At 37.8% G+C, this 10,540-nt stretch overlaps 1 long non-coding RNA gene across 1 annotated transcript; it reads right to left on the bottom strand.

The window, feature by feature from the left end:
• Positions 1–267: 267 nt before the first annotated feature.
• LOC127946157 (uncharacterized) lies at positions 268–4,100 on the bottom strand. The gene is made up of 3 exons (XR_008151020.1): positions 3,826–4,100; positions 1,294–1,399; positions 268–368 (listed from the first exon to the last, which is right to left on the bottom strand). It is a non-coding gene; the product is annotated as an uncharacterized LOC127946157 (long non-coding RNA).
• Between the last annotated feature and the right edge of the window lie 6,440 nt (positions 4,101–10,540).

Raw genomic sequence — 10,540 nt, 5'->3', positions numbered from 1 at the left:
TTGATAAGCAGCACATATGTCAAATAAAGATTTGCAGGGATTCAGAAATCTCGAGTGAGTGTGAGACATGTAGTACTACGAACACTCAAATCAGCACAGTCTGGGAAAGAAAGAGAAAAAAACGGGTCTGATCGGCAAAAGGAAAAGAAACCCAATGTCACTAATTCTTTAAGCCTTTTCTCTAAAATGTGCAGTGACCTAAGTTCCCTCTTGCCCTGTCTTGTTAATTACCCTCATACATCACGTCTTAAATGCCACACGGTTTACCTGCTGCGGGTCGGCCATCCTGTGTGCACCGAACCTGCAGAGATCTGGACCGGCTGATGGAGATGAGATGCATCCTGCACGCAGCATCAGGACCGACGTCACTAGGGGAAAAGAGGTCAGAAAACAATGACTGCTGGAGTGCTCCTCTGTGCATTTACACCTACTAAAATGTCTGGACTGGAGGTTCATGAAGCTGCTGTATAGTGACACTTTGATATGTTACCTTTCAAATGTGCATTGCATTAGATGCCCTGAATTGTCTGTTTCAGACTATCTATTTTGGCCCAACTGGTGAAATGATGTTGCAAATCACCATCAGCTTTTGTTCATGCCAGTGCACAAATTAACCATGGCTACTTCTGATTTTGCTACAGAGATGTTAAAAAATGAAATGTGGACAATTTGGCTAGGTAAATATGATCAATTATTTGAAAATGCCATGAGCTCTCAGCGGTCTGGAAGGCAGAAGGGGTGGGGCAGCTGGGACGTTATGCTGCCGCCACCTGCTGGTAATCTCTTTTGATTTCTCCCCCTGTGTGGCCACTTAAAAAACACCCCCAGCAGCCTCTCTCTCTCTCTCTCTCTCTCTCTCTCTCTCTCTCTCAATGTACCATCAGCAGCTTCCGTACAGAAACTGTTGTGGAGGGAAATGTATTGGTTTTATTCCTTCACATTCCAAATCGGCTGCAAATTAACTGATACAAATAAGAGTTTGTAGACCTACTGTATACATTCACTGAATTAGTGACTATCAATACTGATTAGTAGATTATCGTAGCAATGCATGCACTACTAGGCTATATATATATATTTACAGTGTTTGCAAAGCAGCGTTGAATTAGTACGGACCAAACCGCTAAATGTACTGATATTATGCTATATATATATATATATATATATATATATATATATATATATATATATATATATATATATATATATATATATATATATATATATATATATATATATATATATATACTATTTAATATATTTAAGATTAAACTTGAAAATCTTTCCGCTCACCTTTCGAAATCCGACTGCAATGACGTCTTGATAATTTGCATACTGAATTAGTTTGGTCTTCTTTCTTGATTTATTTGCATTCCGAGATGTACTTCGGCTTCCTTGCCTGTAAAACATGAATAAATAAATATCATTTAATTTTAGCAGCCTTTAATTTTTAAGTAAAATTAAAGTGTTGTTATGCCAAAATGTGATGGTTTCGACAACCTGTAGTGTTGACTTCAGTTAGGCTATATTTCATTTTAATTATTTGAATTAATGTAATTGCGAAAATGACTGAAAGGTTTAAACTAAATATGATCACCAATATATATATATATATATATATATATATATATATATATATATATATATATATATATATATATATATATATATATATATATATTGGTGATCATATTTAGTATATATATATATATATATATATATATATATATATATATATATATATATATATATATATATATATATATATATATATATTGAAAATTCAGCAAATAGAATTGTTGTTTGTAAAATGTGTTAAATAAATATTATGGTTTTAATTATGTAGAAAAAAAAAAAGAAAGAAAAAGAAAAAACTTACTGAAATCTTTAATTATATCTCTTTGTTTTCCTGCATGGAATACAATTGTAAATTAATTAATTAGTCTATATCATTTGTTTTACTTGTTTTGTATGTTATATATATATATATATATATATATATATCATAATTCGTTAAAAAATAACGTGCATATCTTTTTGGAGATTTTTGAAAGCCGTTGCTAGCCAAATTTCCCACCATAATCTGTAGATTTTTAAAAGCGAGATTAGGCTTGTTTTTGTTTTTGTTAGGGCTACAGCTGCTTGGACTCCATGCTGGTGAGCGGTGGTCTCAGACTGGTGGAGGTGGCATTAGTGCCCTCAGTGGTAAAATGGGGGGCTCAAACCAGACAATGTTTCGCCAAAAAAAAAAAAAAAAAAAAAAAAAAGGAGATTTCCTAAATGTGTGACGCAACACGGATCAGTTATACGGTTGCCATATAAAATGTAGATTGAAATTAATTATTCACCGCGGACGGGCTGCAGCCCTAATTGATAAAAAGAATGTGTTTATTTAAGCTGGCGACTTTTCATATGTAAGATTGCTTGTCCATTGTTCTCCAGAGGGCCCGTCAAGGTGAGATGAGACAGGGGCCACTCATTCTTCATGAACAAAAGGAACAAATGAATGCGCACACACTCCCTAATGGCTTCCCCGTATACTTGGGTCCACGGGAGATAAGTCTAACAAAATTAGTATGCAAAAGAGCCACTCTCTCGAGGCCTATAATTTTCTTTGCAAATGATTTCCGTTTTGAGGATGAAACAAACACGACAATGCCGTTGTAAGCGCTAGTTTTCAATGTGTGCGTGCCGTCAATCTCCTGAAAGAAGAGGGATTTGAAGAAGTTAACCCTCATCAGCAGGTGGCTGGGGAAGAGAGAGAGAGAGAGAGAGAGAGAGAGAGAGAGAGAGATACTACCCAAAGCAGAAAAGATTTCGGTTGGTTCCAATCATATTTAGTTGATTACATTTGGCATAATGCCCCGGCTAAAAGGGCCCACGGAAAGCAGAAGAGCCGTTGCTTTGAGAGATGCTTGCATGAGTTCTGCAGCACCATGCTGTGCCATCTTTTTCATCAGTTAACTTAATTAAACATATATCCACCCGAGACTGTTCTCGTATTCTTTACCAGTTTAGCTTTTGTTTACTGGCTGTCCTCAAGTGTACAACCCTATTATTTACGTGAACGTGTGTTTTCTAAACCCAAGGGCTGGGTAGTTTTGTGTTTTATTGTGTTTTAATTTTTTTGAGTCGTGCTAATATATTAGCTTCTAACTACTATTTTAATAACAGCAACAACAACAACAACTATAATAGCATTTAAACGTATTTATTTATTAATAACATCGATTTTTTTATTTTTTTTTGTACTGAAATCATAATAATAATAATAATAATAATAATAATAATAATAATAATAATAATAATAAACTTTTGTAAATAATAATCAAAGATTTAAATAATAATGGATTCATATTTCGTTTTTATTACAGGTTAGGCTATTACAATTAATTGTATACTATGTAAACATGATTTAATCATATATCGACATATATAAAAGACATATCTATCGAAGGACAGTCACTCTTTGTAAAATATGAATAACACATTTTTTTTTTTTTTTTGCATGGAGTTGAAGCTCTAAACGCCCTCAGTTTCCTGTACCACATTTTAATGCAGCATGTAAGGGCAATAAATAAATAAAAACACCTGGTAAAATCGCAATCTCGGGATTATTTGATTACTGCATGAACGTCATGCCCGTGTAAGTGAAAAGCGTGCATGTGTGCGTTTATCAGACCCAGAGTCTATGAATGTTAATTGCGCCGTTTCTCTATCATAAATGCGCGTATAAATCACACCAATATATAACAATAATCTGCCTGTATTTTTACGTTCCTATGGTCTGCAGTAGATCTCCTTCCCCATAAATCATACACTTACTTCCCAGGAGCTTCCTGCTCTGTGGTGAAGATAAGGACCCCGTTCCTTACTGAAAGACAGAAGCAGTTTGAAATTATCAAGCGTGTAAAGACATCACAGTTCAAGTTCTTTAATGTAGCCTACTCTGAGCGCTGTGTATTTGGCTTTACTTTGTGCCAGAAATCCGTTTTTTTCCCCTTTTTTTCCTAAGAATTTCTGAAATGGTTGCATGTTTTTTTTTTTTTTTTTTTTTGTTGTTTTTTTTTGTGCATAATAATTACTACATTAATGTTAGAATGTTTTTCTTTTAGTATGTTATTGTACTAAAATATTTTAATATAATGTTATTACCAAAATAATTACTATATTTAATAATAATGATAATACGCATATTGCCATAATATATCTAATCATTCACTGTGTAACGTGAATGGGGGCAGCTAAATCTGTATATATATATATATATATATATATATATATATATATATATATATATATATATATATATATATATATATATATATATAAAGACACTGCAGCCATTCACGTTATATACGTTATATAACATCTGGACATTGATGAGAATTAATATGAACAAGTAGGACAATCAAAGACCAACACCTGGCAACATAAAGCTTATGTGAATTTTCATAGAACAAATATCTAGGCATATAAAAAATAATTAGATTTGTTATGTAATTCTTTTACGAACTCAAATCTGTTCTCCTTGCCTGCTAATTTAATTACTTTTTTTTTCAACATAACATACGTGTTTAATAAATAAAAACGTGATAGTTTTTAATAATAATTAATAATAATAATAATAATAATAATAATAATAATAATAATAGTATATATATTTATGTGGAAGATGTGTCTTTTCATTTGAAACATCCATTTTTATGTGTGATCATCAATAAATTGAAATGTTTAAATTAATTGATTTCACTTTCTTTCCGTTTGTCTAGACAAAAGACCTTAAAATGTTTAAAATAATAATCATAAAAAAAGCTTTACATTTTGTTTTTCTTTGAACATTTAAATATTTTTACAGCTAAAAAATAGCAGGTAAACATTTAAGATCTTATTTAGTCAGAAACTAGCAGTAACACAAGACACTCCTACTGATTTATTGAGAATTCACTTGAATTCACTGGTATAGATGAATGAGAGCATAATTAGTCAAAGATGAGGCTAAAGCAGGACATATTTGAATAGTTTCCTCATTAACCTTGGCTTGGAAATGTAGCCTACATTGTGCCACACAGTCTTGTGCTACATTAGTTTTAGTGGCAGTCTGTAAAGTGCTGCTCTCCCCTGGTTATGGAGGGGAAAGTAATGCATGGGGACTCATTTCTGCATGTGTCTGTGTCATAACCCGGGCCAGGGTGTCATATTCCTCTCCTCCTTCATCTGGCCCAGCATGGGAGCCCTAAACCACACATCTCTATACAGCGCCTCTCCAACTAAATGGACGGATTTGCACATTTCCTGAGCCACTCACACCCAATTCCCTCTCTCTGTTAATGCCGGTTAATTTTTTTTACAAATAATGCCTGGGCAAATCAGTCTTTCGAAGTGTTATATCATTCATTGTGAGGACTTCTGTGAACTTCTTTTTGAAAAATTAATGCCTTTAATTTTGGTTGATGGCAACATCAGCACAGCTCCGTAAATTGGAGTTTAATGAGATTTTGCTACAGGGGATAATCTGCTACTGACAGAAAAACATCTTGAAAACATCTGCAGACCTATGATTTCACTCTGACGATTAAACCCCCAGCCCCCCGCGTCTCAGAGCGCTGAGCGAGAAAAATGGTCAGTTTAAAAAGTTACACTCTGCCGTCCGACCTGATGAAAATGACTCGGAGGAAACTCAACGCTGTTTTACCTCGTATTTGTCTGTGTAATGAACGTCTCAGTGTTTTTCAAGAATTAACATCCAGCCATATTTGCCCTGCTGTGGGAATCTAACGGCTAACATAATGAGCAATGCTTTAGATGAGTCCTAAATGAGCAATCTGCTCCACTAACCACAGCCTGTAGATGCGATGTAAGGTTCATTACCTTCAAGTGGACAGCAACCTAATGTATCCTGCCCTATGACTAATATCTTCATGAGTCAGAGCGTGTACAATGACATCCTTTAGAGGATTGTTTGTTGGCAGAGGTCAACATATACTTGGGCAAATACAATCGACTAATTTGGAAAGCGCTGATGGTAAGAATCGGTCAAGATCCTGCCAAGAGGTCAGCCGTCTTCACACATGTCATTGTGCATTGGCGACTGTTGAAGTTGGAACTACTTCCTTCTTAGAGTACCTAATGCTGTTAACACATTTTATTGCAAGGTTTTATAAAGTTGACATTGAAACAATGGCTTTGAAACCAGCACGATCCTGTTACCTATTAATTAAAACATCAGCATTTCAATTTCAGTTTCCGTAAATTTGTTGGCTGCGCTGTGACATTTGAGTAAGCACAGTCAAGGAGGAATGTACACCCACGTCCCTCTCCTCTAAAGCTCATGCGCTCCCCGGACTCTGCAATGTAGATTACTTCCTCCAGGGAGTCTGGAGAGAATCCCAATCCCTGCAACTTTTCCAGTGAACAGACCGATTTGGCCCACCTCCAGCAAAAATAGACCGTATCATGCAGAGTGTAAGCTATGCAAGAGAACCCAAAATTATGTCTGACACATTGGGTCACATCAACTTGTTTTTTAATGTGTCTCACTCTCTGTCTTTCTCTCTCTCAAAGAGAATGTGAATCTGTTCATTTCAACAACAAATGACACCGTCTCCCATTGAGTGAGACCAATTGGAAATTTACTGACTCAAATGTACTTTAAATACCCACTCATGACTATTCAAGAGATATTCATTTTTGGGATTCATTCCCTAATTGTTTCACATGGGATCCACTCCTTGATGTAAACCCGGAAACAGCAGGTATGACCGAGAAAATTGCAGAGCAACACAGTACAGGAAGCAGAAAAGAAATGCTCTGTGATTTGAGTTTTTCTTTGAAGACCACTCTGGAAATTCCTTACATTTATGGCTGCATCTTTATTTGGTGTTGGAAGTGATTCTGATGAAGTCCACCTGCAGTACAGTAAGACAAAGACACAAACTATTTTTTTCAGAGCAGAAAATTTGTCTTTCGGAAAGTCTTTCGACTTGATATTCATGACGCAAGAGAAATCAAAGATTGAGCTTTTATCATTTATTAACCAACCCATCCTTGCTATCTCATTCAAAGCATGAGAAGCATAAAGCTTTCTTCTCAGAAGTGACTTGCCACGCCACCAGCGGTGATTGGTGCCACAACCGATGCCAGGACGAGAGCACTGACTCTGCAGGGTTCTCCATTTTCAATGGCGTGAATGGACACCGCTTGTCTAGCGATGCCATTGCTGCGCTCTTTCAGATGGAGGCACATGTCACACCCAGACTCATCATGACAACCACCAGCAGAGAGGCCAGGGCACAGTGCCCATGGCAGAAAAGACCTAGATTGAGTAAGTATAATATCATATGTATAATTAGTTTGATAAAGTTTGGATTCATTTCATACAGCAAGAGATTGAGACACTGGTTTTCCCTTACATTTCTCCTTTGGGATTAGTGAGAATACCCATTGGTTGGCTGTTCTGGTCAACTGAACTAGCAAACGCTAAGCCAAACAGGCCCGAGAAAAAGCCATATTTGTGGCAATCTGCACCAGTCCTCACAATCCAGAGTGTTACGTGATCACTCTCAACAGCTCATCAACACCAACAAGCCACTTCCTAATCCTTAAAACGGACAAGCTGGACGCGGAAACAGAGAACAATATGCTCGCACGCACAATGGCATGTATCGGAGACCGTGTGATTATAAGCACCAGGGAGTTTGCCTTCCCTTATTCATCCACAGTCCCGTTTTGAAGAGACCAGATCCAGGGGTGCCAAATTAAGCGGAGTGCTGATCTGTGCAGGCTGCATAGAGTAATGAGCAGGCCCAGAGGATATTTGCAGGGTCACACAAAGGAGTTGGTGTGGAGTGGCGAGGAAAATCGGGCGTACAGCAGGAAGCCAAGCAACTAAATTCTGCAGGCCATCCTCATCTGCTGTCATCAGCAAAACGAGCTCCCCATCCCATCAACAAGAGCTCGGCTAGGGGACGGGTTTTCTGTTTTCCTTGTATTTACCTTATGCCATGGACCCGTAGAAAACCTCTTTTGGGCTGCTGTGTGTTCAGAAACTCTGAGAAAGGGTAAAAAGAGGAAAAGAAAGAATAATGAGAGGCTCGGAGGAAATTGTAACAATTTTATGCCGTTAAGATTTAACAGCATTACACTGCTTCTCTGTCTGGAATCTTTGAGGCCTGGTCCGTTTAGATCCTGGTAAACCACGCAAGGCATTTATCACAAGGAATCATTGTAAACCACATTTTCAACACTCTTTCTGGAAAGCCCAACAAAGAGCCATTTTACATCGCCACCATGACTATAAAGCGAGTCCTACTGTTTTCCCAACGTGGGGTATAATGGAATTAATAACGTCGACTGCGCATTTGCCGGGAATTCCCATGAGGCCCTGCAGATTTTTATAACTCCGCAGTGTAATGCTAAGGGTTCGGAGGGGAAGATTTACTGGCTTTGAGAATCTAATGATACCGAACACTGACTTTGCGATTGCTCCAGCCGGCTAGTTTGCATGACAATCTGGATAACAATGGCCCTTCTCAGATTAAGTGTGTGGGGGCTTATTATGATTGCTCTTTGTTCTAGCTCCTTTATATTCTCAAAATGTTGATGTTGTCCAATATCGAACGGCTATGTTGGAATAAGCGCACCTTGCTTCTCCCAATATTTGACATCTGAGTCGTTTGTGCTAAATTTAATTACTTTAATGTTCATTATAGAGTCCATAAAGATGTTTAGATGTTCATATTTCCTTCGTGTTGTCGCAAGCAATTATAGGTGCAGCCATCTATTTACTTGATGAATACTCTCTTATTCTCCACTTGCTTGATAAATAAGGAGATAAGTCAATGCTCCACTTTATATTCAGTAATTAAAGTGAAAAATATAGTCGCAATGCAAATCCTTAATTGGACTCCAAGAGAGAGATTCAGAATTTCTCTTTAATAATAAAAGATGACTGGGGACAAAGGAAAAAAAAAAAAGCATGCTAAAATGTGACTCTCGAAAGTTCAATTAATCAAGAACTGAAAACAACCAATTTAGCAAAGAGCTGTTCATTCAGGGAATCACAGGGCTCAGGTAATGTTCTTTTAATCATCTCTATGTGACATTATACTTTTCATGTCACGACTGATGAGTGAAAAAAAAACTACAAGGCCTTGCATTGGAGCAAGATAATATCTCTTATGTTGCAAAATCAAAAACTGGTTGTGTTTAAATTTTAAAGCATGACAGCTACATTTCATGTAGTAATTAATTATGCAATACAAGTTTATATTTTTAGATGTGGATTTTGAAATCAAATCATTGATTTTACTTTTAATTTATACATTTTATTTTATTTTACATTTTAGAATCTTAGACACTGAAATGAATTCCACACCATCTGTGAAAGGCCTCAGTCACACCTGCTCTGAATGTTTTTTCACCATGTCCAGAGAAGCTTTAGTCAGCTGAAAAAGCTTTCTAAGAGACTTCACCCATTCGATTAACAATTCAAGATTTTAATTACACTTAACGTCTACGATACAAAACAATAAAACATGATAAAGAATGTGCACTTTGACTATAGTGGTCAAACTGGCATAAACGTTTTAGCATTCGCCACTCTTTAATGTTTCTTCCCTCTAGGTGACACAAAACAAGAGGAAGTCTCAGGGAACGCCGAATTCGTTGAACTTGCCGGACTCTAGCTGTGCTCCGACAGTACTGGATCCAGACTGAGAGAGGAGCAGCGGGGCTTGCCCTCTCCCTGATGTATCTCTTTCAGAGCGGGACAGGCACAGGCCTTGGCTGTACCCTGCTGGGAACTTCTGAAACCAGAGACTGTTGAAGTGAACGTATGCACTGTCCAGCCAGTCCACAATGTCTTCCAGCCTCTCTGATGCTCCAAATGTGCCCTGTCGCACAGAGATGTTTCGGACAGTCTGGTCAGCCAGGCTGCAGTCCCACCCCCCTCTGTTCTGGCTCCTCCAGACCAGGGCACGGACCACCCTGGGCTGGTCAGCAACCCCTGCTTACACCTGCCATAAAACTTAAAAGCTGCAGTCCCATCCTAAGGCTTTGAAGTGTTCAAAGCATAGCTCCCTGACCTTTGATGCAACTTTGGCCGCAACACATGTTTGGCGCACCACGTATAAAGCAAACCTCTCTCAGGCCTCGGTCCACGGCCTGTTGGTTTACACGTGTGAGATGCAGGGGCCCATGCATGGCAGCCATGCATCCCCATCATGCTGTTCCCACCAGTGAGGGGGGCCCTTGAGTGGGAAAAGAAGAGGGCAGGAAGGACTGGCCCCTACTGACCTCCTCATGTGTTCACCACCCATCCATACAAACCAACCCAACTCCCATCCCCCAAGACCCTCTTTACAAACTACATATATCGTGATTCATACACCAAAAAGTGCTTACTGACTTCAGGAGGCATAGGGAAGCGAAAGCAAAATCAATGAAAACCTAATAGTGTGAGCCTTTTACACGACTAAGGGAGTAACAACGAAATTTAGACTAAAGAATTGATTTTCTTGGCTAGAAGTGCTGTTTTGTC

This window comes from Carassius gibelio, chromosome A24, assembly GCF_023724105.1.
Source record: "Carassius gibelio isolate Cgi1373 ecotype wild population from Czech Republic chromosome A24, carGib1.2-hapl.c, whole genome shotgun sequence".
In the NCBI taxonomy this organism is placed as follows: domain Eukaryota; kingdom Metazoa; phylum Chordata; class Actinopteri; order Cypriniformes; family Cyprinidae; genus Carassius; species Carassius gibelio.
The sequence above is the reverse complement of the archived record's forward strand: the minus strand, read 5'-3'. Positions and strand labels throughout refer to the sequence as shown.